Raw genomic sequence first — 6010 nt, forward strand, 5'->3', positions numbered from 1 at the left:
GGTAGGTGGGTGGAGCTAGAGATGGTCCAACCACAGAGGCTGGGGCAGTGGCCTTTGTATTGTGAGATTAGCATGTCAATGGCTGTGGCAGTGGCCTTTGTATTGTGAGAGATTAGTCTATTCATGAGTATTAATGAGGGGGCCTGCTCGACGTGAGTGACGTCACGCGCGGGACACAGACATTCTTTACTTATTATAGTAGTAAATTTGGCATTCAGTACAGCACATTTCTATTGTGATGTGTCTAATTTTGGTTGCCGTGTATGTAAGCTCATTATTTAGGTCAAGCTTAAGTATTGAATATCACGCTTTTGGCTTTTGCTGCACTTTCCAAAAATTTAACCACCTCGATATCCAAGGTACTCCTTATAAAGGCATCAGGGTCGGGATCAAACCCTCAGCCTCCTCCATACCAGGTGAGGTAGTTAACATCTCCTAGCCACCGAGCTGATTCTTTCACTGTGGCAATGATTGTCCATGCTTTGCACAAGCAAATACTGTAGAAGCATAACTCGCTTTTTGTGTCTCCACATAAATCAGAATACGATGTTTAAATACATCAGCCTAATGGCTTTTCCCACCAACATTCCCCAGCAGCATTTGTTTTAAGCAATATAATTATACCGGCTTCCATTTGGGTTTCATCAGTTAGGCTTGTTAAACTAATGGTGATTGTTATTCAAAAAAAGAGCCGGCCATTTGCGTCAGTGCCACAGTCCAAATTTACCGGACTTTAAATAATACTTTCCAATTATCCAATTGGTTAAAACCACAGAGCAGCATTGCCCTTAATGTGAAACCATGGCACACTCTACCCGTCTGTAAAACATATCACCTTCGTGAGAGCCTTGCATTGTAGGAATGGTGCAAATACATCTGGTAATGATTTCATCTAATTAGATCTGAGGAAGAGTCATTACTATAAATCTTGACTTAAAGCTTTCGTGACTGCAGGAATTCATATTATTTGGGTCTTTCGGTAAAGTCACGTAGATAGGTTCAAATTAATAAAAATAAAATAAACAAAAAACTCTGACGTTTTAATCACAACACAAGTGATCGTCATCAGGAAGAAGAAAGAGGGGGAAAGCTGCTGAGGCAGACTGTTTTAAAGGTTGAAAATGGGTGTAGCCCAAGGGTCATAAACGACGTGGCTAGTGATGTTAATGCGAGAAATTAGCACATTAATGTAAGATCAGAGAGCGGCCTCCATGATGAGGGTGCGGAGGTGGCTATGTTAATGTGAGAGATTGGCATGTTAATGTAAGATCGCAGAGCTGCCGCCACGTCGAGGTCAGCACGCGGAAGGGGCTATGTTGGTGTGAAATTTGTTTCACCTGTTAATGTAAGATCGGAGAGCCGAACCTATGGGGAAAATAAAAACTAACATCGGAAGGTGGCAGGATGAGAACAACACCAGTTATGACTTAAACTGGTTGATGACGTTCTTCCAATGATTGCTGAGTTTGTACCCATCCTCTCGGTTGAAATTGTGACTGTGTCTGTATATGTGGATGGCGAGTATAGGCCGCCATTATAATAAGCATGTCTGCCACCAGCCATGGGTTAACAAGTCCTCAACGGCAGAGCAGGAGGAAGAAGATGTTAACATCTCAACAGCTGTGAAGGCGGACCAAGACTGCAGCAGAACGATATCTCCAATCGTACTGGTCTCCTTGCCATTGGATTCATGGTCCCATTCTCTCAAGAACTGTGGAAGCTACTGTACAACAGCTTTTTAGCGTCATCTGGTCCAACACCATGTGAGACTAGGCTCTAAGGAAAGCTGTCTCGGGTGTGGACCAATCAATTTCAAGGACAGTGCATACATTATCTGAGTTATGTTTTTTGTTTGCATTCCGACCGCAGGTATTGTGGTCAATGCAAACATGACTCCTTGTAAAAAAAAAGGTGTCAGTTTTGTTGCCAAATAACAGTGTAAAAAACAATTATTAGCTTCTCCACAATAAAATAAATTATGCACAGGCGTGTTTCATTAAAGGAACAACATCTTCTGACCTATTCAATACAATGTTTTTGGTGACCAGCTAGTGACGACGGGAGCATGATTGTGAAGTCTGGAAGCTTCTAGTGGCAGCTACAAGAAGGTCGTCTAACACTCAGCAGAAACAAGAGTGTGTTTCTGCAGCTGTACCTGCGACTAAGAAGTCCTTTCAAATGATCCACGCTGCTCACCCCACGTGGGGAAGGAGCTAGGAAAGTGGCCCTAAACATAGTCTGTCTCACTCCTTCCCGACTGGATAACCACGTTTAGAAGGATCCCCATTACTGTGGTGGAAACAAAACTAAAAGTCAGATAATTACCTTTGGGAACTGGAATGTCAGGACCCTTATGGACTACACTAAAAGTGAACGCCCAGAAAGCTGCACCTTAATCGTGGCCTGGAAACTCAAATGACACAACACTGACGTAGCTGCCCTCAAACTGGTGGGGAGCCAATATTTTACTGTTATCAGCGTATATGCCCTGATTCTTCACTCCGATTATGAATGTTACGTCAACCTTGATCAGGTCCTTTCTACTGTTCCTGTGGGAGACAAACTTATTCTGCTCGGTGATATGCATGCCAGAGTTGGAAGAAACATAAACCTCTGTAATGGAACCATCGGGAAAGAAGGAGTGGGTAAAGTCAATTCTAACGGCATCCTTCCCTTGACTAAATGCACGGAAAATGGAGTCATCATCATCAACACCCTGTTACGCCAGAAAAACAAATACAAAACATCATAGCATCATCCGTGATCTAAGCACCGCCACTTGATCGATTACGTCATTGTCCATGCCCAGGATCCCAAAGATGTCTGCATCATCCAGGCTGTTCTAGTAGCTGCTGGTGGCTGGACTGATCATCGACTCATCTGCTCAACCATGCTCATAAAACTGTCTCCCAAATGACGGCTTCATCGGAAGAGATGTCTACAGAAGATTAACATTGAAGCTTTATAGGAATCCATTAAGCAAGACCTTTTCCGCCAATGCCTCAATGAAAAACTGTCAAACTTGATTAACCAAAAGTGGGAGAATGTAGTTCGTCAGAGAAAGTGCTTCAAGGATGTCCTCAAGTCCAACATGAAGAAGTGCTCCATCGATACTAACTCAAGGGAGTATCTTTTCCAGGATCACCTCAGATGGAGACAGAGTCTATTTCAAGAAGCCAAACATTTTAAAGCTTAACAGCAGAAACAGAAAAAGTGGGAATGGCGGAAACAACAGCCTGCAGCCCGACTTACTAATGCAGTTCCACCCACCACTATTTCTGGACACATGTGCCAGAGTTGCGGCAGAATCTGTCGATCCCAGATTCGTCTCTTCAGCCATCTTTGGACCCACAGAAAATCCAAATTTTCTCTGGAAGGCAATCCTCGATTGCGAGGGAAAGCCTATGATGACACTTGGGTCCCTGGTTCCATTGAAAAGGACGCAGTTGGGTTCATATTTTCACTACCACCACACCGTTCCGGGCCCTATCCACTGCTCTTTGTGACTCAGTCTACGGGCCTCTGAGTCTATGAGTTTGTATGTACAACGTTAGTTCATGGGCTTCTCTGGACAGGCAAGATATTGGTAATACGAAGCCGTAATTTTCACAGCCCCGATGTGTTATATGTAATTTTTGTTGTGACTGAAATGATGTACATTATATAAGCGATATAGTTTGAAGAGTTGCGATGATTAGAAGGCTCGTGTAGGGGCTAATGTTGACCAAACTGTCGATGATTTCCCTGCACTCAAGTATACAAACAGGAGAATGTGGAGCGCCATCTGCAGTTGGAAATGATGCGTCGATAGCTCAAGGAGCTGGAGAAAGCCACGGCCACGGTCTCCACCAACACCACCACTGCCTCCAACGCCATCCTGGCAGCCACATGCAGTTCCGCCGCCACCACCAGGTATGCTGTTGGGAGATGCATCGACACCCCCACCCCGACTGCTTCTGGCATATTATTCACCCCCACCGCCATGGCGCTTGATGTTGGCAGATTCAGCGCTGCCACCCCGGCTGCTGCTGGCATCTCCAACACCGCCACCACCACCCCGGCTGCTGCCGGGAGATCCAACGCTGTCATCCCAACCCAGCTCATGCTGGCAGATGCACCACTGCCTCCCCAGCTTTTGCTGGGAGATCCACCACCACCACCGCCTGTGCCAAAGCCACCAGGTTCGGCAAATTGCGTAAATTTATTCGAGAACTTCACTGGTCGGCTACTGCTGGAAGATCCACCGCTGCTACCCCTACATCTGCAGGCCGATCCACCACTGACACTCCTCGGTCTGTAGGCCGATCCACCACCGACACCCCTGCGTCTGCAGGCCAATCCACCGCTGCCACCTGTGGGTCTGCAGGCTGATGCACCTTCACAACTCCTGGGACTTCATATTCAATACTCGTTGAGAAATACAACTGAGATTCTTGCATTACATGTAGTCATTACACTTTCGGTGTTTTGCTTTCAATGGTGTTTGTCACGCCAAAACAAAGGTCACATGTTGCTTCGGGAGGTTATAGCTGGGAGGGAGAGGACAAGTTTGGCAGAAAAGAACCAGAGCTTTGTATGAAGTGATAGGCCATGTTACTTTTATACAGCGCTATGCAGCTGAAAAAAAGGATATGCCACTGAACTAATTCAGAGTAAGACCTCTGCTCTGAAATCGGAGCTGGTAATAAACAACTGCCCAGATATGGGAATACCTCCACTCTTTCCACAACTACCTATCATGCGGAGTTGAGGGGGTGGAGTCCTTGAAGACATACAAAATATCAAGGCAGGTACTGCTTTGATTTATTTGGTAGGGCGAATGGTAAGGCCCTACCTCTTATTGGCACGATCCAGGTTCACCATCAGACTCTCCCACTCATCGAAGTGAACAGCCATTACGAGATCATCACCAACATCATCAGCACACAGATCATCCGTTGTTCTCTCCTTCCAGATTAAGAAAAACCGTAGGGCAAGTTACACGTTAACATTATTGATACATTACGATTTGTAGATCAAAGTAGATTTTAATACAATCAGTCCTCGCTTAGAATGCCCCCGTAGAACACCGATTCGTTACAGTGATAGGTGTGGGGCCAAATGTTCTGGACTGACTTCTACCACCAAGCCAGCTTCACAACATTTGCGGGTTTCTCTGGTTTCCTCCTTAATGCAGCACGGAGCTAATACTGAGTCTCGAGACTCAATGTTGCTCTCCTGGGTACATAAAGGATTTTCTAGATTTGATTATATTTATTCATATGATTCAGCCTAGCAGCTGCACTGCGATGTGCCAGCCTTGCCACTGTGTCATGGTGGTAGTGGTGCTAAAACCGATTCGGAATAATATGTTCAGTACGCGTTGTGATTTTTTATTTTAAAAGTGTTAATCAAACGAGTTGCAGTGACGTCATGGTCGAGTAAGCAGCAATGACCGCTCCAACCCCTACATTAGAACATTACCTTTTTCGACCCAACATAACCACTCGCTTTCCTGTTTGATAGTTTTCTTATTTTTCTACCTGGCCTCAGGCACTTTATAGTGGGCCTTGGAAAGCTGGTTTTCTACTTGGGAGCTTCCTAGGGCGATCCACAGCCTCCTTAGGTGTAGGGTCCTCAGTAAGCAACTCGAGCCTGACCTCATGGCTAGGCCAAGGGGACCTTCCGCCTGTATCTTTGTGCTCCATGGAAGACAGATCCCCTGGGAAAAAAAGCCATAGCTTTGTCTCCCCCCCCCCCCCCCCCCCGTTCAAGTTGACACCAGAGATCCCGGTGGCAGGAACGAGAGCTCTTACAAGCCCTTTTGTAAAAATAAAAAAGAGAATACTGCCCTTCTTCGGGTCCTCAACGAGATGTCGAGTAAGGTTTGCAGGAGGGTGAAGACTCAGGAGGCAGCCACATATGACCCTTCAGACTATGCTAGACGAGCAGAGCGGTGCAATGAAGACCTACGAAGCCAGGCTGCTGGAACCTGAGGAGGCTTACATCAGACTGGACTCTAAGGGACGGG

This window comes from Petromyzon marinus, chromosome 16 (assembly GCF_048934315.1).
Source record: "Petromyzon marinus isolate PM22_M1 ecotype Great Lakes invasive population chromosome 16, UKy_Petmar_22M1.pri1.0, whole genome shotgun sequence".
Classification (NCBI taxonomy): domain Eukaryota; kingdom Metazoa; phylum Chordata; class Hyperoartia; order Petromyzontiformes; family Petromyzontidae; genus Petromyzon; species Petromyzon marinus.